The sequence below is a fragment of the Bombus flavifrons genome, chromosome 11, assembly GCF_040668555.2.
Source record: "Bombus flavifrons isolate JBK064 chromosome 11, iyBomFlav1_principal, whole genome shotgun sequence".
Classification (NCBI taxonomy): Eukaryota; Metazoa; Arthropoda; class Insecta; order Hymenoptera; family Apidae; genus Bombus; species Bombus flavifrons.
In genome coordinates, this window is record NC_138452.1 from 848,388 (window position 1) to 872,980 (window position 24,593).

The window sequence follows — 24,593 nt, forward strand, 5'->3', positions numbered from 1 at the left end:
GTTCGCTTTGAAAAATAGCCTCGACTTTTCGGGTGATTCACGAGGCAACCTGAACGCCTTGTAAAGAACGACGTGATATTCCTCAAAATTTCTAGAACATCTCCGGCCCTCCTCACTCTTGCACGCTTTTTCATTATTGTAAATATAACGGAGATGAAAACATGAAAACGGATGGAGACGGGAAGCGATATCCGCTGGTTTACTCTCCGGTAAAACGCGAGAAACACGCATATGTGAGTCCGTCCGCGAGTCGATCGTGATACGATCGTCGATTTCGACGCCCACGATTTTAAACGTTCACCTATACACTTTCTCATTCTAGACGAAGGCACACGAGGATATAGGGACGTTTCATACGGCACAAAGTGAAGCGCCTCGTTAAGCTGTAAAGCAGGTCGTTCTTTAATCACAGCAATTTATTTATAATTTACCATTACCTTTGTTATCTACTTGCGATGGATGGAAGTAAGTCATTCGTTTCTTGAGAATCGAATATTGATCGTGTACATATTTACGTAATAAAATCAGTTTGGTATTTGGAAGACTGAAACAAAGAAATTGTTATTCGAGTGACGACTTAACTCGTTTCGCCCCATTTACATAAGGTTGAGAGCGATATCATAAACGTACATAGCAACGTTTGAGCGTTGCGGAACGTCCAGACGACGGAACAAAAGGAGAAGTGTCGAGGTTGAAAATACAGTATGCGATTCATTTTTTATAACCTTTATGGGATAGTAGACGGATTATCATAATGATAGCCAGTTCCGCGAAACTTCTTTTGATCGTACTTACGAGAGACGAAGGCTCTCCATTGTTAAGCGTAGAGCAGATTTATGATGCGATCCACTTTGCCCTCGCTTCTCGCTTCCGGTTATTACGCGAAAGTCGGGCAAGAAAAGCCCAACTAGGGGATACGCCGGTACGGCAATGCCCCGTGGGTGGGGAGAGTTTCTTAAAAGAAGGAACTCGAGTGAACGGATCCAATCTGGGAAGATTCGTTTCGTGTTTTTCATGAAACGCCTGAAACGACCGGGGAGAAAACCGAGGGTGAATTTATTGACCCATCGATCCGATTGTTCGATACTATCTCTCGGTTGTAACGTTGTTTCATCTTCGAGCATTTGTTATTACCTTGTCTTAAATAATTCGGACAGGTTTCGGTTCTCAAATACCGCAGCTTTCCTTCTAGAATTACGTAACAGCCACAACCATTTGTTGTCTGGTCATTGTATCGCAAATGAAATAAGTAAGAATCGACGAAGAATGAAACGAAATTTATCCGCAGGTGTAATTTTCTACTTTGTAATTGAAAGTTTGCTAAAACAATATTAAATTAAGTTGAAATAACGGGAGATGATAATTTTAAGTTATCGCGACGTGTCAATTCGATGAATTACTTTCGCAAATTACTTTCGTAATCCATTTAACGGAAATACAATCGAAATTTGCTTGATTTTTGATCGGAGGTTCCGTAACAAAGATCCTCGTTTAGCTAGGTAAAATGAATTGTTAACGCCCAGCTTATACGAGATAACGTATTCGTGTCGCTTAATCTCCGGCCGAATAGCTGGCGTTAAACACGACGAGCGTGCGCGTTACACACCGCGTCAGTCCTCATTAACAGAATTCATATTCCGATATTTATAATGTATTCGAACCACCAGAAATAATCCAGGAATTGCGTTCAACCGTTAACTTAATTGCGATCCACCGTGTCAATCCATTAACTGTTTCTCCCCGCGCGTTCTCCGTCTTTCTCTCTGTCTTTCCTTCTCTCTTCTCCTCTCCTTCTCTCTTTGCATGAACGCTATTCATGCAAATTTGCGCGAACACCGTAACAGACGTTCCTCGGTGAATCGTTTCTCTCTCTCTCTCTCTCTCCCTCTCTCTCTCCTTCCCTCGCTCTCTCTCTCCCTCTCTCGGAGTGAACGTTATGCCGGGGAATATAAGCTCGTGCGCGTCTCGCTATCAGTTTCGAAGGATAGAACATAATGGTGAAATAAAATGAGCACGACGAAATAGAACGTCGCAGAGATGGAGACATCGAACTACCAGATTTATAGTAGGGACGGAACTGCATACGCGCGACTTCCTCTTCTTAGTGTGTATGCTCGTGCAAATGCGTAATAACATACAGGTACGGACAGGTATGTATTTCGTTTTAACACGGACTGCGCAAGTATTTGTGTTATTTTCTGTGAAAAAGGTCGATATCGAGCAGAGAAATTGTTTACCCGTAAGGGACGAGTATTGTACAGGTGAATGTTTCTTGGGGTCATGGACCTTGTAAGACCGAATTCATTCTCGTGTCATAGCTTTTGAGCTTTGAATAGAAGGAAATCTTAGAACGTAAGGTTATGTAAATGTACGAGCGAGTCAAAAGAAGAATGGTATAGCTGATAATATCTTTAATTTAAGGACACTGTGAGTGAAGTTAAATTCTAGTAGAGGAATTAATATTCCTTTAACTCGGTCATTCTTCTCGCTTCTTCTTCGCATTTGAAATCCCCTGAGATATTTTCCTTTCGAATACTTTATTCATTTCAAGTTATACCTATAGATCCGAGGAAAACAGTAAAACATTACTATACGTACTCACAAAAATTGGGAAATTCGTAAAAATTTTGTCATATCGTTTTTGGGAACACCTGTACGTATAACGTTTTTTCGCTAATCTTGCGCGATATTATATCGCTTTTTATATCTATCAAGAGAAAATCTAGAAGGCCATATCGAAACTTGGCTCTTATAGGTGAAAGTAAAATTAAAAGAAAACTGGAAAGTTAGAGTTTGTCGCGCGAATTCTCTCGACAAAGAGTGGATGTTTGGATGTTGGACGATGAACAATGCTTAGTTCGCTATTAACTCCGTTATGCATTCGCAGTCTATCGTCGGAGAATGTCCGTGAAAAATGGTTCTGTGAGCGCGTTTCGCCTCACGTGATGGGTAGCCGTGACGAGAGCGAACGGGAAACGAGGTCTTGTTGCTTCCCTCCCGTCGAATATACATATTTACCGTGAACCGTGAGCCTTTATCGAGCGTATTGAAAAGTGTTTGGGTAAAGGATCGGCGGAACGGATGATTAGATAGCGACACGAAATAGATAGCGCGAGTCCGAAGTGTCGATGATGCGGGTAGAAAATGAAACGATGAATGGCAGTTCCGTTTTTGTCGAGAAATTTCGAAGACCCAACGTTTGTTGCCACTGAAATTTTTCGTTTACTCTGTTTACAACAGCTTGATAACTCTTTTACGACGTGTACGTAGCCCCAAAATGACTTATGCTGTGGAGCGGCCTGATTGACCATATCCATTGTCCAAGAGATTCCCGATATTTTCTTCTAAGCATATTTGCTTTTTCATAAATCGTTCGTCATGCCTGATAGATCGAGATTTCACCGTGTGACTCATATCGTTTATGTATATAGAGTGTTGCTATAATTAGTCACAGTCTCATTATGGAACTTTGTATACAGTATTTTCTATCTAACCTTGAACTTCCTTTTCGAAGTATGAAAAATATTAGACTTACATTCTTCGAATCTCTTTCAGTCGGATTAGCTATATGAATACGAAGGGGACAGATGAAAGATATGATAAAGGTATGATAAATTACATTTTTTGTTTTTTTTATCGAACTGTAATATAACCTCTGAATGTATCAGATCACTCGTTTCTTCGATTATTTTATATTGAAATACTTCCTTTTATCTACTAAGTGACATAAAAATCGGAAAATTAACAAAGGTAGACTTCATTTTCGAAGAAAGAAAAAAACTGATATTAATTGAACGCTGTTTCTAGCAGAAGTAACCCACTACTTGTTATGTATTTCTTGCCGTTAATTGGCACGATTTGGGGCATTCGTAACAAACATAATTGCCTAAGTCGAGGGCTCTAGCCCTGAGGAAAAAGAGAAATACAGTTCGAAAAAGAATAAGAGAGAGGGACTATTGATATTTCCGGTGCTATAATCCCGGTTTTCGGACGATTCCAAGGGTGGTAAAGAGAAGGGTCAGCGGTTTGGATAGAAGACGGTAGGACAAACCATCGCAATAAAGGATTCGTCGACCGTGGAAAACCCAGCGGAGCTGTCCAGCCTCGGAAAAATCGTCGGGCTTCTCCCGTGCTTCATTCGTGGAAAATTATATTCCAGGAAACTAATTTCAATTTATGATTTTGTTGTCAGGCTGGCACGTGTGAGTATGTGTTATGTTCCCGATCGGTTTTACTACGCTTTACGTAATTAGAAACTGTGTTTTCTCATCCGACCTCGTAACGCGTTCGCATATATTACAGCAATCTGAAATTCTTTTTGCTTCCCTTCGATCGTATCGCGTTATGGATTTCCTCTTGAATAGCACTGTTACTTTAAAAATAAGAATATCGAGCGCTATTTTAAACGCACGATAGTATTATCGACCATCGTCGATACATAATTTACTTTAATCTCTCGAGAGTTCTACAGAAAGGTAGATTATTCTTGTTCCTTTTCGTCGAAAAGGCAACGCCTTGCTGGTGCTTCGAGAGCAATGCTTTCCCAATGTCAATGCTCGTAATCACGAAATTACAGATCGCTCGCGTGAAAGTCTGACTGATGCATTTCGCGCAAAAACTTTCCCTTCTCTCCTGTCACGAGCAAATCGATCGATGCATAACCATGAGAGATTGATCGGTCGATTTCGGTGCTGTTCGAATTACGTACACACGAATTCGGGCAAATAAAGCGACGAAAGTATTCGGTAGGAAGAGGCACCGACAAAGGAGATAGAGAAAGCAGTAAGATTTGTTTATACGTCTGTGATACTACCACGATTTATCACTACGCTTGAGAAGGGAAGAGAAGCAGACAGGAGTAAGGACGAGAGAGGCGAACGTGGACCGAAGAGAAAGGGGGTATTATAATCGTGGGGTCCTTCGGTAAATAAGGTTATTCCTCCGTGGAGTCGGCGCCCATTCCATTCTATTCCACACTATCTCAGCCCATCTTAGCGGCTTCGTGCTCTCCCTTTTCGTTTTCTCGTCCATATTCACACTCGGCTCTGCGGAGGAACGATTTGTTGGAATTAAGAGGTATTTCAACGCGCCGCCACGACTCGTCGCGACTTTGTGCCGTGAAATCTTTCTCGAATTCTATAATAATCGCGCGAATAAACCGGTCGTTGGGTTTATTGGTTTAACGACCGTCTTGAACGAAGGACATGGAATAAATTGCTCCAAACTTTAAACGAATCTTGTTAACCATTGAAAATCAGAATTTGGATTATTTATAAGAGCAAAGGACATATTTCACTGTAAGGTAGAAATTTGAATACTAATGTACATAATAGCGTATTAGTAAAATTTGCTAGTACGCTGACAGGCAATTAACATAAAATCAGAGTCTTCCTTCTAGATTTAATTAATCGTATCGCGACATCTTCAAACTCCTTGTCCTAATTAAAGCTGCTTTATAAAGTAATACAAAGTTACGATGTATCGATATCGTATCGCGAGCCGAAGCTTGCGAGAGACAAAATAAAAGACCGGCGCATAGTATCGTTTCGGTTTTTCTGGCCGCTCGAACTTCGTCCTGACCGGCCTGTAGTTTGTTTTCCAGTTTAACGAGCAGTCCTTGCCACACGATCGGGTCCTTTGAGCGGACATTCCTCTTTTTTTCTTGCTTGCTTTTCATCGTCCCTCCACCCACTTCCCTTTTTTCGTCCCTGTCCCTGTCCCTGTTCCTTTCACCTTCGCTCCACTATTCTTTTCTATTCGCATGCAATTGGCTTAACGAACTGTTATTCGCTCTATTAGTATGTTTTCTATTATTCTGCCTAACGCACTCACAATCCCGATGAATCACGAATCGTTCTCACGGAAATTAGCGAATTGTTCGACGGCCGAAAGGTAGTTTAGTTTTCGGAGATCGATCGGAAACAGCGTTTGCGGGATTTCAATACGATTGACGTTTACGGAATGTTATAGCCGAAGGATTACCTGTGACGGTAACTTTGTCGTTTAATGGAGTAGTATCTGGTACATACGTTGAAGTTTCAATGCGCTGTATAAGTTTGTGATACGCGCGCTGTTCAACACAATTATGGGAATCGCATGACCTTACATTTTGATTTTTATATTCAGTTCAAACGTCTGTACATGTTTTTTAAATGGTTGCCTCGAAGTTAATTTTTATCGTAATATTATTATAACGATGCTTTCCCTCAACATTTGTAGCGAATGTATTCGTTTATAAAAGTACGTAAATAAATATAACGACGATTAACAATATTTTATAGATTCATAGATTTATAAATGTCATAGAAATCGACTGTTTTATCTTTTCTCCAGCGGAGTTAATTTCTCAGCGAAATTAGTTTCATATCAGTATCATACTTATTTCGTGTCAATTTATCAAATATATATGTTATTTTCGCTTCTATTCGCTCGGTTGACGCAACAGAACCGTTCATAGTATTATACAAGCGATCTAATTCTTTTGAACACTGTGTGTATTTCGTTTAACTTATTTTACGTTATTTGATTTTTCATCTACATATTCCTATCTATTCGATATTCAATTCATTTACCTCTATATTCTACAAATTTTCGAATCTTTTACGTAATGAAAAGAAAAATTCGTTTTGAAAAGTATATATATATATATATATATATATATATATATATATATATATATATATATATAGACACACACACACACACACACGGTGAATTGATTTGACATTCTATCATGGTAGTAAACATTGGCACAGTTTCAAACTGTCGTTAGAATACACGTGGCGTGTAAGCTTGCGAAAGTAATAATTTCTGTACCGGCGAGCAACGTATTCGATTCGACTAGCTCACCCATAACTTGTGTTTCTCGAATATCTTCTAAATATTCTCGCCTCGATTTGCCTGGATTAATTAGTTTCGTCGAGGTTCGTGGAAGCTTGGCTGTTTATCTACGTGATACGCCCCGGAAACGGGGTTTAATAATCGAGCGTGAATTCGCTCATTAACGTTTCGCTTAGGGATCAGGTGGAAGAGAAAGAGAGAAGGGACGAGGATAACCATTAAGCGAGGACGAGCTGATAACAGAGTTATCAGCGATTCGTACCGCGTGACAGGCGAAGATAATCGTATCGGCCATTGTATTCGTCTCGATTCAGTAGGAAGTTGGAGCACTGTGAGCGGGGCTAATCTCGCTTCGTGCACAGAGATGGAAGAGAAAGAGTAAAGAGAGAGGTTGTTAAGTCGGTTACTTAAACGTTTCGCTGACCGTCCCGTCGTGTTAAACGTTATCTAACTTTATCGTTCTTTCTCGGTTAATGAGATACAAACGTGCGCGAAATCGTATTGTCGTGTGATAATGGGATCAAGAGTCGACTATCGATCGCTGCAGGCTCTCCTATGCAAGCAGCTCGAGAATGACATCCGTTTGGAGAATTTTCTCCGTTATATAATCGGCGATGTGAAATTACGACTGTACGCGAGCTAGCGAAAGAGAAGGATAGAAAAGAGCGAGGAAGAATTATTGTTTCAACGGTCGAGCAGCGATTTCCAGTACTTTCTTCTCGAATTAATAGGAGTTTTATGGACGAGTCTGGTTGTAAGATATCGATTTACTTATTCCCTTGAAACGTTGTACATCTGCGTGTCACTACAATCGCGAAAAAAATTTAATTCTCCGGTAAAAGCTACAGGATCCTCGGTCGAATTCAATTTTCTCCCTCGTATTCTCGGAAAGAGGTAGCCGTCGCTTAACCAACCGTGTACAACCAATTAAACGATTTGCTCGATTAACAGGTTAACCGTGTTGTGCCCTCGCCCGACAGAATATCAACGTTTAACGGTTAACGGCCGATAGCGGACCACCTGAAACGTGGACGAAACGAAAATGGAAGCAAAGGCGAAGAAGAAGAGAGCAGATGCGTTCCAACTTCTGCTTTCGCTTTTAATTTCGCTAGTCGCTTTTCCACCCTCCACTCCCTCCACGTGTGGCATGCTTCGCAACCCTTAAATTCTACGATCTTTCTTGTCTTCCCCTTGCTTTATCCACCCTCGTAACCTGCCTGAATCTTTCTTTGTCCGTGTTTCCAGGGATCCGTAACCCTCTTTTGTCCGTCTTTTCCATCTCGGTTTCCTCGGGTTTCATCTTCGTTCGTGCGACAACACTCCGCAATAATGGCGAAAGTTGTCGTACCAAGGGCTACCCCGTTTTGTTGCTTTCTAAACGCGTCCTGGTCCAGTACGATTGCCTTCTCTTTTTTTCTTTCCACTTGCTTTTCCGTGTTCTCGTTGTTTACCCTCTTCGCCGTTTCGTTTCTGTTATAACAGCTGTTTCTGGCTTGTATCTGAAAGATTTTGACGATGCGCGTATACGGCACTGTTTCGAGGTATAGATAGAATTAGCATTTTTGTTGCTGTAAAGCCTTAGGTTACGATTACAGCGGATACGTGTTTTGACGAACGAAACATCCGAAGATGAAATATCAGGTCGTCCCGAAAATTTCGTTTTATGAGGAAATAATAGACGCACAACATTTTTTCTTTTATATTATTATAATTATGTATGATTCGTTTTGTCCTGTTGGAACTATGACACCTACTTGAAACGCTACAAAATTTCGTTTAATATTTAAGAGAGTCTCTTGGTTCGTTGTTCGCGATGATTCCGTTAGTATCATAGACTAGATTGGGAGGAGAAGAGACGAGGGTTAAAAATCGATTTCACGGCGTGATAAAGTTCTTTTCTTGGTTCCTGGTTGCTTCCTTTATTCCACGCTCTTCTTTCCGACGATTTGAGCGCGCCAATGTAAATGCAAATACGTTTCTCTCTAACCCGTCGTCTCGTCAGCCCGTCGTCGCCTCTACTGGTCCTCTTTAAATTCCTCCGTGCTGAAGGACCGTCTGTCTTTTCTTTCAGCTTCGTGCCTCCCTTTGGGAATTATTACCACGGGTGACACGTCACTGACTGAAACGAAGGTAATGCGTTCATCATGCCAATGACTTCATAGATTGCAATGTCTTCTCTGCTCTCGTCTTTTTATTCATTTTCCTTCCTTGTCCTTTGTTATCGATCTTATTTCTTTTTTGCTTTTTTCCCCTCTCCCGTTTCTTCTTTTCCGTTTTCGTTCGATCGTATTTCTTTGTTCTCATCGAAGCGTTCTCTCGATGGTAATACACGCATACTCGGTCGGGTTCGATCGATCGATATATTCCGGCTGACGTATCGCTTTAATAAATAACAGTTCGCTGTAAAAGGTAATCCGAAACACGGGAATCGCTTGAAAAAAAGAAATAAATAAATATCGCGCGAGAGGGCAGAACCGATCGAACAAAACAAAAAATGCGTGGGGAGTGGACGATGTGCGGTGGTGAAACGGAATCGATGAAAGGGATAAAATTTGAAGCACGTATATCGAATTTACGGAAGCTCTTATTAAAACATGTTACATATGTACGTCATCTCTTTCCCACCTTTTCTCCTTCTCTGTTTCTCCCTTCTTTTTCCATCGTATTTCGTTATTGGCGTGACACGTATGTAATTTCGCGAGTCATGAAAATCCATTATTAAAATAATTCACAGTAATTTACGTGCAATTAATAATACGCTTTAAAACCTTTTACTTGTTGCAATATTTCCAACGGATACTATTTTTCCAAAACCATAAGTCGTCGTATATACGTTGCGCCTCGTATATACTATTTCGATGGACATAAATGAATTTTCGTCGTCGCTCGTTAAAATATAAATTTCGCGGAACGTTCGGCTTTCGGTGAACGATCTTCCAATTATTCCGAACGATGTACTTCCTCTCTCGATTCCTCGAAGAAGTTTGCGCTACATGGAAGCGTTCGAGCGAGGTATATGAATTATATAGGTGAGAAGGTATCGTGACGATTAGCTTAACAGCAGGGCTGCCTCGTCCGTCCGTTAAGCTCTCGCGTTTCTCTAAAACTCCCTCCGTATCCGTCCAAGTTCACAAACTGTCTGCAAACTGCTCACGGATAGGGAACGTGTTCGTTCAGGAGTCACCTACTTCAAAGCAAAACTCACGTACGGGCTGTACGAGTTGTTTCTTCTACGAAATTCCGTCGCGATTCTACGTTGCATCCCGCGCAATCTTTTTCCTTTTCCCAATCTTTGTAATGATCAAAAAACCGCATTATTAAATATTCGTGGGTTTCGCATAGGAAGATATTTCTATATATTTATATTCGTATGATACATATTTGCATCATTGTGTGATCATGTTGTTTATTATATTAGCCGTGTCTCAATCTACGAATTGTTTCGATAAAAATCTCGCTTTAGTTTCAATCAAGAGAAAAATGTTTAACGTTTGAAGAAAGTCTTTGGCATGCAGTTGAAATCATGCAGCTTAATAACGATTGTTTTATATTGTACTCAATATTTAAGAAATTTTTGAACGATTTTGTCGGAAATTATCCAGTGCTCCGTCTTCTTTTCCTTCTCTTTTTGCTTTCCGCTCGTTTTATTTCATTCATTTTCATTATCTATGTATTTCATATCAAAGAGCTTATTCTCGTTATTTAATAATGAAATAATAAATGGAAAGACCAAACGTTCCTCAGAATCGGCTTTTGCATAATTTTCAAGACCATCGTGTTTGAGATATAGAAGCCGAGTAGTTTCAAAGCGAAACACAAGGTACCCTTTTGCGTGCGTTCGCAGCGTACGACTTGTGCAGCTTGTTCATAGCCGTATAACGTTCAATTTCACGTTCCCTCTACGTACTCCACGATTATTGGAATTATCCTGAAAACGAAGCGGAAGAAACTTAATGTTTACACGGCGCAATGCAATTGAATTCCATTAAACTATATTTTTGAAACCGAGTCCCTTTTCAATTACATTATCTCAACGAAGAGAACCAAATAGCAGGTAGAACGCAGATAAAACAAAACCATTGGTTGTTCCGTGAACTTCCACAAAGTTCCTTCGACTCTCGAATACTTTGCCTTGCTCCTTCCACTTAAAATTTCAAATGGAAAACGAAGTCCAATTATTGTAACGAAAGTATACGCTCGCCCATTGCCGACGTAAAACCCACGGAATATTAACATCAGAAACGCTTTACGCACCGGTACCCGACCATTTTTCCCAGAAACTCCGTCGAGATTTCCGTATCGTTCAATTATTCTTAGTCGAGGTGGCGCGGCGTCAAAGGTTCCTCGCGAGAGAAACAGACGGAGAAGAGGAGAGAAAAACGGAGACAATGGGACGAAGGAACACGTAGCAAAGAGAAAATGCATAGAGAGCTCAGCGGCGGCAACGTGGGTTATACAGTTCCACGGTGAAGTTGGGAGCGAAACCCGTTTCATCGGATACCAAAGAGAGTCGTGAAGAGAGACAGAGCGAGGATCGGTAGAGGGAACCGCGTGCCAAGAGTGACGATGTAAACGTCATATATCTAGAGGGAAAGGATATTTCGATCTCGATGGGTGGGCCGACTTGTCCCAGCGGTGTATCCACGGGCCTCCACGAATTCCTGCGTATCGTGCAACGTGCGTCGAGAATCGAGAGGACGCGTCTATTCTCGAGATTGAGCCCGGCCAATTTCGTAGAAACGCGATCGTGCCTTCGTGAAAAGCGATTTCGTCGCGCGACGCTCCAAATGTACTCGAGAATCGATCGAGTCTCGGGATCGCGGTCCTAAGATTCTTCGAGGGAAAGGCGAATGCCTCTGTCGACTCGAAGGTGTATGGAATTGAGTCTTTCTATCTTTTCCTCTCCCATTCTCTCCATTTCTTTGTAAAAAAAAGTGTCAGATTTTAGAGAAGAATAGAAAAGAAGGGAATATTTCGTAAATCATTAAAATGTTGGGGAGAAAGTCGTTTCGATTTACGCGGTTTCGAGGTAATGAAATTTACCGGCAGCTCGTTTCTGTTGACGAGCGCGAATCGAGTTCTGGTCGTAAGTGGGACGACTAACGGCGTAACGGTGTCTACCGGCGACGACGACCGCGTTCCATCGCTGTTTTCCTGTAATTTCTGCGATTCGCTGCTCCCTTTCACGTTCTTGCGGCTCCGGGACTCGCGAAGATGCACTCGGAAAGCGAAGACCGTGTTAAACGTGTTCCTATACGGTATAGCAAGGGCTAGTCATATAAGCTTCAACACCTTAGAAAACCTTTAACTTTACACAGAATCAAACTTGTATATCATGGGACGCCATTAATCTGTAATACGATAACGAAAAAATGAGAAAATACTCTTGCTTCGGCGAGAAAAAATATTAAAAATGAGAAAATTATTTAAACGAAATGAGTCGAACGAATGTGTAGTCTTCGTGAGACCGTTCCAAATTTTCGATAAAAGGTTCGACGATGTCTCTGGAAGCATTGCGTGATCGATAACCGGTTGGTGGATGCAAAGTCGCACACCTTAACACACCTCGTAAAACACGCACAAATGGATGTACTCGCCCTCCGTGTAACCTCGTGCGTAAAATACAGAGTCGTTCTCTCTGGCAATGTGTTTGCCTCGTTTTTGCACGGCGTGTTCCGCCGTTGCGTCGTTCGCTGTTTTTCCTCTCTTTTTCTATCTTTTTCTACTGCGCCGTACACAGTATACCGACGACTGAAACTTTAATCGAGAATCGTTTGGTTACTTTGCTTAGCGCGAATTCATACTGCGAATAGACGAACATCGTGCACGCTACAAACACCTATACTTTGCGACGAAAGTCGTGTTTATCGGAATTTCGCGAAAAAAACGTAGTGAGAAAGGAGGAACGCGGTGCGTTTGTTTCACGATGAACCGCGTAACGCGTATTTTCCAATGTCTACGTAGCAGAAATCGCGAAAAATATCCGGTTACGTCTTCCTTCTTCTTCTTACCTTTTACTCGAATAGAGGAGCGTCATCGTTCGTAAATCGTCGTCGCGAAAATAGCATCGTCCGAGGTCGTCGTATGCATCGCCGTCGGATTCGTTCTCGTGGCTCGTACGCGATCGTGAAAATTGCCTTAATTAGAAAAACGCGACGCTTGGTGGTGATCGACGTGTGTGCACGTGCGAGTTGGCGCGCTCCTGCTGCCTCGAAAGAGAGAACGTTTCCGCTCTATTTACATACGATTCTATCGGAGCCACGCCGCCCGTGTACGGTAGTTACTGCTCGTCGATTCATTCTTCGCGTAATTAACGCGAACGGAGATTTCGAACGGGAGCCTCGTTGATTAATGTGCTTTCAACTCGCACGCTTGTTTCGATGGCGTTTGACACAAATTTTCCAGAATAATCATATCGATATAGTACAAAGTACCAAATTAGAGTCATCATTTCTCTTGGAAAAAAGATCGTAATGTACGTGTGTTCGTATATGTTCGCGCGTATGTAAAAATTACAGCAATTGTAATTAACGATAACAGAGTAATTCCAATTTTCTATCCAATGACCTTGATACTTGCAAACATCGAGCGATTGGTGGAATTTTGCGAGGCTGAACATTTTTACGTTTTTACGAAATCATCGAGGCGAAACAACAATTTTTCTTCGATTTTCAATCTCGCTACTGTCCAGCTCTGTGTGCAGTCTTTTCATTTCGCTCGAGCAGACTGTTGGAATAATACGAGACACAGGCGTTCTCTCATTGTTTTCTCTCGCGTATTTCCATGCAAACCGTCCGCTGGATGGAACAATCTATAACACGCGGTAATTTTCGATTGTTCCCCGGGTTACTGTCTCACGGAGGATCGTAATTTTACCGTTACTGTTTTGCTGCGTTTCGAGCTTGTTCCTTTCACGGCGTCCTGATTTCAAGGACGCTCCTCCAGTATGAAGTAAATCAGCAGAAATTTTAATAGCAGTTACGATACACATCTCTCGCATGCTTCCATTCATTCTTAATTACGTTTTACACTAGTATTCTCGTTACCGATGCTCTTAAAGATACCTGATTTCATAATCCTTATCAAACATGATTTTCAACCGTGAACTTCGTCTTCGAAGAAAAAAGGAAAGAGACAAACACGGTATTCCAACATTCGTAAAAAATAACAATTATTCATTGTTATAATTATTCTCTATCGAAGTTATCATAAAACTGCTACTTTGGATATTCTGGCGCCGAAATTTAAGCTACGACTAATAAGATGAAATTTATGAAACCGATTTATTAACCGATGCATGCCTAACCTTTATAAATGTCTATACATTTTTATTTACGTGATGCAACCACAACTATCGCATCAGTTACTAGCTAAATATTAAAGCTTTCAAATATTAAGGCGAAACTTTTAACTGGTAAAATTTCAAACCTGCTTACGCGTCAGTTGGATAACTGTGACATTTTGGTTGCTACACAGGAATTAACGACGACGTAGCCGTAATCGAAGAATTAACTCTGTAACTCTATATTCTGCCGTCGTTTATTACCAAAATCCGCCATCCGCAGACATCGTCGGCAGTTTAAGCCTTAAAATTCAGAGACGCGCAGAAATGGCTCGCATCTGGCAGAAAGACGACAGGCGAGGCCCATGGAAGAAGGAAGAAACGGTTATTCGGATAAAATGTTGATTCAGTTTGGGAAGGAGCGTGGTCCCGTTGATTCCGTATTCCGGTAAGGACCTTAAACGGAACGGGAGAGACGAGCAGGACTGAAAACGGGGTAGATGGAGCAGGAAGGGCGGGGCGCGCGTGTCTGTGACAGTAATAACTGGTCCCCCGCGTTGCAGTTGCGCCGTCCACGAGGGCACTTGTCACCGGGGCTCGAGTTAGTTCGAGTTTAGTTGGCATGCGCTAATGCATACAGTCGTGGCGCGCCGCATACAATTATAAATGCGTTTATATCAGCGGACGTCTGGCCGCGAAGCGACCGTGTACGAACATCGACTTTCTCCTCTCTGCCGCTTCCGATACGCCGCTACGATATATCCGATTTGCTCTCACTTCTTTTTTTTTGTTTTTTCTCGATCAGTTTCGTCGATTTTCTTCTTTGCGTTGTATCATCGTCTCCTTTATTCGTTATCGTCTTTATTCGTTTATTTATTTATCGAAGATAGTCCTTATCTCACCTGTTATTCGTTCTCTCTTTCGCAATTTATCTCACAAACGCATTTCTCGTAAAATATGAAATTGTCTATCGAATCTTCGTTGCATATGCAATATTCGCTAGCCAGAAATATCGGAAGTTATCGATTCTCGAAGCGAATGGTATTCCCTGGCTATGGTAGAAGTTGTCTGGACTTTGTTTCGAATTTCCATGAACACGTTGTTCTCCGGGAAGGCCGATCGGAACAGAGACGAGGAGCGAGAAGAGAATGCCGTGGCGAGGGACGAAAGACAGGTCCAAGGGTTTCCTCTCGACCTTCCTCTCCTGTTTTCTTCTTTTTTGTCTCCCCTGTGCTGTTCGGAACTCGAGTCTTCTTCTCTCATCTCGTGGTCGATGCACGCGTGTGTCGTTCGCAGAACTTAGGTCGAGCACAATGCTTCTCGTTTATGAGAGGGATCCCGGGGTGGTAGGTTTACGATTTGAAGCCACACCGTAGATTCAGGAGGACGAGGATTGGTCGCGGCGTATAGATGGATATACGGGAAAACCATGGAACGAAAAAGAAGGGGAGGAGTTATCTTCGTCTCATGGGTCTTTCGACCGATATTCCAAAAATTCCTACGGCTTAATTGCCCTCCGAGTATGGAATCGACCTAATGTTTACTTTTATTTTCTTCCTTTACCTTCATTTCCTTCTCTTCGTTTTCGTCGTCGAGCCAGCCGAAATAGGGATGCGGGAAGGATCAGAGTTTTCACGGAAAAGAGGTTATTCGATGAAGTTTCTTCAGGTTAAATTGATCGTTCGATCGTGAACAGGACGGATTTCATAAGTTTGCTTTTCGGAGAATAATAATCATGGTGGTGTATCGCATCGATCGATCTATGTCTACGAGAAGACGCATCGTTCTCTTCTCCTTTACAATGAAACGTAACCTTTAAGCGACGAACGAACAGCGTAACTTCTGATTTTCCAGCTACCTCATCCGACAAGGAACGCTCAGAGCGTATGTAACTTCTTTCTTCCGTCCTGTGAACGCGAGCGGTTTGCTCCACTAGGGTTCCGTTACGAATTTGGCAAGACAGTTACCACGGCTTGATTTTATCCGAAGCTGCAATCCAGGAAGCTACTACGTACGTTGCCACGAACGATCCTGTGCGTACGCTCACACGATTATTGTCAAGGACTCCATGTGACTATCGCGTAATTATCCGCTAGCAATTTTATCGAGCGCCGTTATGACAAGCGCGTATGATCACCGTTGAAATTGTATTGTCAAACGTCACGGTCGATAGAACCGAGTAATGTAAGCGTGTCGTTTTTTCATGGTACTTTTCCGATATTTTCTATCTTGCACGCGCTCGATTTACGCTCTGTGAGATAGGATGTTTTGCATTTAGTTCATCTCGCATTTAATCGTTCGAACTACGGAGAAGAAAATGACACAGGTACGTTGCGGGCAAGAATATTCGTTTTAAATGAATCGCAAACATGAGATTTTATCGAAGAAATTCTTTGTTATGGACAATGATATTGTTCAATTGATATCTTTGAAATTAATCAAGATATCGATACGAATATTTAGGAATGTATTACATAAACTTTGATTATTCCTTTTCCGTTATTCATTTAACGTTATTTAAATTACAGGTTTAAAATATTCCCTTATAAAATATCTGGTACTTATACATTTTATGTAACTTGATTATTTCACATAGTGTGTATTAATATGTTTTGCCACTTGTATATCCGCTATCTTATATCAAACACAGTTATGACAAATGCGTACAGTTATTATTATCTTTAAAATTGTAGTATTAAACGTAGCAGTTGATAGGATCGAATAATTCAAACGCGTGCAGTCGTATCATATTTTATCGTACGTATTGTTTTCTACTATCTTTTCCCGATATTTTCTATCTCGTTATTTCGTGCACATGTTCATGTCGCGTTCCATTCGATAAAATATTTTGCATTTTCCACTTAATCACCGAAATGAAGAGACAAAGAAATATAGGTGTGTTCGGAAGGAGGATGCTCGTTTTGTATGAATTAGAAACGCGAGAAGTTAATGTCCCGCGTTTCGCTAGTTGTATATCCGCCACCTTTTCGTATTATATTCTTAGGGAAAGGAATATATCGTCCTTTGGGGACGCATCTGTTGCGGGGCCATAAATTTCCACCCCCGTTCTCGGAGTGCCACCTTTCATTCCCTCTTGCACGTTTCTCCCTAGGTCTGCGCGACCGTTCGTCCGCCACTCGTAAATCATCCTGATCACAATTTTTCTAATTTGATCCAACCACCCCGCACGAATTATCGGTCCGCGTCACGATCCAACGGATGCATAAATGTTGGGTATCAATCAGCAAATTGGTCGACGCCTTTTCAAGTCCAAATACACAGTGTCGTCGTTGTTTCCAGGGAATATTATAATCGTTATTGCATTTCCTATTTATTCTGATACGTTAAGAAAGTTATCTATATCATTCAATCGTCGAAATTCTATTTTCTTATTTTCCTACTTATTTTCAAAAGTAAGGTATCCGGATCTCTAGTGCTGCATTATCAAGATAATATTAACTCTAAAATACGGCCGTCGATATAATCTGTACGGTTGGAACGATCTTCTACGGAAGCTTCTTACAGTTCTACATCCGTATTTCATTCGTTAATTAATTATATTTCCTCGTCTCAACGACGACATTTCCATTTCACTGTTCATTTCAGACAACCATTCGTCGCAGAATTCTAGATATCATATTTAACTCCGATCGTAGAAAAACAACTTCTTAAGATACGAGAAGGATAAATTCGCGACAGCTCGGTGACGTAAGACTAGATCGGTCGTGGCAGTAGCAAACGATCTGGGTTGACTGCGTTTTTGGAGGGTGGGAAGTAAGATTTGATCGGACAGGTAGAGGAGGGTAAGAGGGTGAAAAAGAATTAACGATAATCGACGGAGGGCAATCCAGTATCCTTGGAAGGTCTGGTTCAGGGCTGGTCTTCTGAAAGAGGCTATGACGGTCGTGCCGCTGGCGATGGCGATAGTAATATCGATTTAGCAAACGTTCTTCCCCGCCTCCTCTGCCTCCTTACCTCTTGTATATACTACGTGCTCCGTAACCGAGATAAACTCCCACCGTATTCCTCCTCCTACTCATCTTTGCTGCCAGCCCGCCTCGCGCTCACCGGTCCTATACCTCGTTTTATCTGGTTATTTATTTCTCGTTGCTGGTTCTCTTTACCCGTTACGCGTTTCCAGCTTCTTTTGCGAGGTCCTCCTTGCCCTCTCTCGCTTAAATGCACGTCGTCGTACGGGAAGAGCATGAGAAACGCCGTCCGGGCAACGATAATTACGGTCTGTCAGAGAATCTGTTTTTGGTTTATTCAAAAATCACGAAAGATCGACGGCAGCGAACAAGTCCGGTCGACCTTTGTACAACGCGGAGGTTAGACATCGCATATAATCTTTGACTCTCCGAAAACATAACGCTGTTGATCGAAATATATTCGTTTTGTATTCTGTTATCGTCTTCTTATTTAGATTGCGAATATTTATGATTATATAGATAAAGATTCGTTTCCTCTATGAATTATCGTAATCAGATACGAATCCAGCTTACTTCAGCATGTTATGTATATCCAGTTCATTTTTAGAGTTTTGGAGGTTTCATGAATGCATAAACACGTGCAATTTAATTATATTCACGCATATAACATTCAGTACGATCTCCTCGCTTTAGTGAATATATAATGTTAAGAGTTACCGTAGTGAACGAGAGATTCTATTTTATTTTTTACTATCTTTTAATAATTAGTATAATTCATGATTTATAAACATTACGTGCCCTCTTACTCTCCGCGATAAAGTAGAAAACAAACCGAATAGATTTATTCCAAATAAACGTAAGATTGGTTTCGGAATATTTAAAAAAGAAATGTACATTATTGAATATACATTGAACCACATATACATATTTATAGTTCCTTGCGTAAATGTGGAGACATTACGCGGTTTATAATAAACCGTATTTCGCAATGCAGCACGGTGTTGGAGCGTGCATCTCCGTTTTATCGCGTTACTCGTGACTTAATTCGCGTGCAACGTGTTGCTCGATAGCCGATCGAATCCAGTGCTAACGTTTACTCTGTATCGACTGTAGACGTATATCGAACGTCTGATAAACATCGAGATTTCTTGTAGCTCGATGAATTATTTAACGAATCCTTGCTGAGCACTCGAATCAGGTTACATTGGTGATAATAATGATCGATTGGTGATTCTCAAATACATTCTCCGTCGCGATTTCGTAACGCTCGAACGGAAGATCTAGAAATAAAATTTCATTAGCGGCTAATTGCCACAGCCGGTATAATACTCGTGGCGAAAGCGTTTCAAACTGTCGATACCGATTCGATAAATTCTCTCCCGCGAGAAAAATCGGTCTTTGGATCTCGAATTTCTCTTTAATTTCATTAGCGTTCGTCGAGAGAGCGGCTCTCGCGGAACGGAATCGATCGATCTCGATTGAATTCCACGCCGCGTCGTCCAATGGATCGATCGATTTTAGTTAAGTTGGACGCTCCGATGCGGAGGTCTCGCAACGATAACGAGAAATTATCGTGTCGATGCCACTCGCGTCGAAATAAACCTTCGTAGTTTTCAACGTTGCGTCGTTTCGTCCGGGTATCGAAGTGGGTAAAATCCGTGGGAGCAGCACGGCGACGCTTTGAAATATCAGCGCCGTTTCGTAGCGGCGTTACGCTTCATAATTCAACCGGTACCTTTCCTGTGCCTCTCTCTCTCTCTCTCTTTCTCTCTCTCTCTCTCTCTCTCTCTTTCTCTCTGGATGTTGCCTCAGCCCGGCCCGGCACCGATCGAACGGTTGTAATTTTTATAAAAATAGAAGCTATTCTTCGACGAACACCGTTTCATATCGTCCGTTGTGCCGTTGCACGTATTATGGATGTGTTTTTCGTGGAGTCGCGTGAGTGATTCGCCGAGCTCCACTTTACGGAGAAAGCAATGCATTCTTGCGAGCCAGCCGAGTAAAGAAGTTTGATTTATTTTCGAACGTTCAAAACCCTACGATCTTTGTACGATATTTTCGATAGGGACAAGTATACTCGAACACCTTCCAATTGCTGTTATTTCCGTGGAGATCTCGTTGTATACAACTAGGTATAGGAAGAAGATGTACGAAATAGATATACGAAAGATACGATTATGAATTCCCGGGGAAACCCAATTACTTCGATATACCGCTATCTAACGTATTTCGCGAACTCGCGAAAGAACACGCTGCATTATATAAGAAGCGTAAAATGTATCTCGAGGCTAAGGGATATACTCGTTTCGTCGGCGCATCGTTGGAATGCAGCGAGTCGTACAACAATTTGCTTAGGATAGCGACAGGAATAGAGATAGGAACGAAAGTTCGGAGAGGAGATAGAAGCAAATGGAAAAGGGAAAATTACGCCTGGTAGCATGCAACATTCGGTAAGGAACAGAGAAAGGTAGGCAGTACACGAGACGTCTTTCATCCCGTTCCATCTCTATTGTCCTCCTTGCGAGTCTCTCTTCGGCAAAATCGTACTAGTAATGAGGAAGCAAGTTCTCGTCTCGGGAATTAGAACCTTGACTTTTCTCTTTCGTCCTCTCTTTCGTCCTCTCTTTCGTCCTCTCTTTCGTCCTCCGGGCTCCGTGAAAACTATGACGCTTCGTTGGTTTTGAAGTTGGGTTACCATTACCTGTTGTTTTCCTTTTTTGTTTTGCTTTGTCACGTTACGTAAACCCGTTTCTATGGTTCTTTACGCTTTTAGTGCAAACTGGCTGCCGTTAAACGACTAGTCTTTCTCTGGTTTCTGTCGTGTTCGACACGATACGTGTACACCGTAGTCGATAAATTGCTCGCAGAAACTGAATTCTTAATTAGTTACATTTTCATACTTTCCTAACTAATAATTTCACTTTGTTCGTATGATAATATATTTACGCTGATACGTTTATATTAAATTTTCATAACACCACCTAACGCTGAATGGTCTTGAATAGGGATCACGAAAAATTAACTCAGTCTATGATTTTCTTAGTAGCTGCTTAAGTGGGTGTTACCTATAGCTGCAATGCCGTATCTGATAAAAAGTGTTGAAATTTTACAAGAGGTTTGAGGCTTTAATTGAGATTTTCTTAAAAATAAAACGTGGTATGAATTCGTTAGAAATATCTAAGGGTTTGAAAATTGAAACGAGATACGTATTAGATTGCGTTAAGACGTGGGGAACAAGGCTGTACTATACGCTGACCGATTGTACATGGAACAAGAAATACACAACAGAAGTTTGAAGTTGGGGAGATTTTCATCGAAATGGAAAGTTGAGTCAACGCTTTATCGACTGGCTATTCGCGACTTTGTAAGTCGAAAGTGGTTTATTCCATTCGGTTTTCGCTAGAAATCCAGTTTGCTTTTAAGGTATTGAAAAATAACAAGTTTCGAGAACTAGAAATAGCGAGGCCTATTTAACGCGTATAAATATGGCACCTAAATATGATAATTGGAGGGGCGAGTAGTAAAACGTTTGAAAGAAAAGAGAAATCCGGAGCAACTATGGAGCCTGTAGAAGCGAAGTGGATTAAATGGAGCGCTATTTTCGACGATCCTTGTTACGGGTTTCGAGCTTTCATTATCGATTCGCTCATTGTTACGTTTCACTTTGGACCTTCCAAGTGTTCCAGCGAAATCCAATGGAGGACGGAACGTTTGGACGTACGTAACCGTCTTATAATCATTGTTTTACCGTCGTGGGATCTTCTAAATTCCCAAGTTTTATTTTCGTGTAAAAAATGTAATACTAGAACTACCGAGGAGTAAACTATAACATAAAAATATAGCGAAGAATAAATGAGTGTTCTCATAATTCACAAAAAATCACAACGTGTCCCTAAAATTATATCATTTCTAAATCCGTGGAATTGTCATAAAAATGTTACCAGTAAGTAATGAATATTATTTGAACTATTCTCATCTCTTTTCTTCTTAATCTTATCCCAGTGGTACGTGAAGGGAGAAAAGAAGCGACAAGCTGTTGGCCATTTAATTCCGAATGATAAGACAAGGGTCAAATATGCAATAAGAAAAAATAAAAGAAATTACTCTTTGCTCCCTTGACCAACATTTCCATCGTTTAATCTCAGCTTTCAAGACTCTCCCCGCCGCTTTTAAATACTTCTAGAATCCTACGGCGACTCTCTGTATAGTATAGACGATGGCTTTAACTATCGTTTTCCGATAACCTTTCCATTTAAAAACTGTTCACATTAACGCTAATCGTCAGGCCGATACAGATCGATCCATCGCTATGCCCGCTTCGTTATCCGATGCCACAATAGTTTTATTATTTGTCCAACTATTTTTCCTCATTAACTGGCTATTAGATTTTCTTTCTTTATACCTAATTGATGAGTTTAAACGTTAGTCGATGTAAATTCTGTAAAGATATGAAATAATGTAATATGAATTTGTTTTATTTAGGACAGGATTAACTTATTAATTTATTTAGCAACGCGTTATTTATAAGTTTTAATGGTCAATTTTAAATGAATGTTCGTTGCTTACACCAAAAATTTCAATTTCTTTTATTTAAAATTTCGAGTCCTCAGTTCCTCCTCCTTTTGTAAATACTTAAACCGTCTTGCACAACTGTACAGTGCTAAGATGTCAATATCGAGCAATACGAAGTTATCGCTGCTACCTCGTTCGTTATGTCGTCGTTCGTCTATAGTATATGGCGATTGTCTACGTTATTACCCAAATATTAATTATAATTATATCAAAGACATCCGTTAAGATATCATTACGTTAATATCAAGCAAAAGGGGATTCTCCTCAAGCTACATCGTTATCGTCGTTCGGTGTTCGATAGCTATCGTTACTGGCGTCGTTGCTATTTTACGCAAATTGTAATCTGTTCGACGGTAGCACAAAGGAACTAGCAAAGTCGTCTAAACGTGTATCGTAAGGTCGTGCAGCGTATTAATATCTAGATATCACGGTACTCCAGCATGAAACATGATAATCTATTGATAACGAACGGGACGATTGCGCGTATGACACGATTGGGTCGCAATTGATTTGATGCGTGAATTTGATCGCAACGAGAAAACACACGGGGGAGCGCGTCGATTTTTTGGCAGCCGTGAAATAATAAAAATAGTTTCTGCCGCGGTAATGGAATCTGCTGCTGGCAACGGGAACACTCGTATTAATAGCCCTTCGTATTTTTAGTTAACGAAAAATACGGCATACAAATCTGTCGGTTATTGTTTCGAACGAGCGATCTATTCCAAGCGGAAAAATTCAACTCGTATCGCTTTGAGTGATGATAAAAAAAAAAAAAGAAAATCTCGAATGTTGCAAGTCAATATACATTGCCGGTTGCATTTCTCAACTTCGCCTCGTAAACGTGGTATCATTTGAATAATCCTATTAGATAAAGTATCCACAATGTTTAAAGACTGATTTAGCTTATCACTGAAAAAATACTAAAATGTTCTTCAATGGCATATTTCGTAACTCTGAGCGATCAACATAACATGATAAACGATTATTCTCTCAATTATAATCAAACTGACCACTCTATATTCTTACAAACATAACCGATACTTTAATATGCAACATAAAAGACAGATTACAAATTTTTCTGTATTTACGAAGAATTTGAAGACGAAGAAATATACAGAATACATGTAACATATAGAAATATATATATAGAATATCTAAAATATTTTTCGATACGTTGTAGGTAAAATAATTTTCTCCCTAGGTTCTTTTTAATTATATTTATAAATATGAATTCAATAACGATCGACCGTATCCAATTTCTAATGACGATTATCCCTGTCTGTCGAAAAAATAAACGTGTCCAATAACCTGGCGTTCGTTTCTTTGGTTATCCGCGATCAAAAATATTGTGCGTCGGAAAAACGTGGAATGACTCGTGTGTAAGTTCCAAACAAGTAAGGGTGAACAGAGAAAAGCACGTGCTAAGCCCAGCGAGGAAACTGCTGGATCGGCAATGTCAAGTTACGCAAATCGATTTGCTCAAATTCGCTAGTACACAGTATGTCTGGTCCGCTCGGTTTTATCTTTATCGGTTATCTTTCCTGGGGCTTTCTTCACGAGTAAACATTCTTGCGGGCGAAAAGCGTGGAATCTCGCGCGTCTCTCTCGTTTCGCACTATTCTGGCGCACAGCTCGTTCGCGCGGGCTAGCGGAACGTCCCGTTTGCGTTCCACCTCGATTTCAGCTCCATTCGCTCGTCCGCGTTTGTAAAGGAGATATCGATCGTTTTGTTTCCGTCGTTCGTCGGATCGCTTCTGTTTATTCATTCAGGATGCTGGAACGGATATTCATTGTTCGTGGCAGGTTCGTTAGTTTAAAAAGTGGTTTTTAATTGATTTATTAAGCCGCGTTTAAATTTAATTTTCTTTAAAAAATAGCGTTTGATATTCTTCGTGTCAATTTTTTTATCGGTAGAGATAGAAACGGAACATGCATTGCTTTATACAAGGAATTAATCCTTATCTTAAGCA

The 24,593-nt window shown here is 40.9% G+C and overlaps 1 protein-coding gene across 6 annotated transcripts in view; it reads left to right on the plus strand.

Annotated features, from left to right (window-relative positions):
• Positions 1–24,593, plus strand: part of LOC138184671 (mucin-2) — a 330,669-nt gene that overhangs the window by 7,109 nt on the left and 298,967 nt on the right. Inside the window, exon 2 of one of the 6 annotated variants that reach the window (XM_069122809.1) lies at positions 8,912–8,970. The exons of 4 other annotated variants lie outside the window; for them this stretch is intronic. The gene's annotated coding sequence lies outside the window, so the exon portion shown is untranslated. Of the gene's footprint in view, positions 1–1,343; positions 2,151–8,911; positions 8,971–24,593 lie in introns of those variants that run through there. One more of the 6 variants, XM_069122810.1, reaches the window with a different exon arrangement.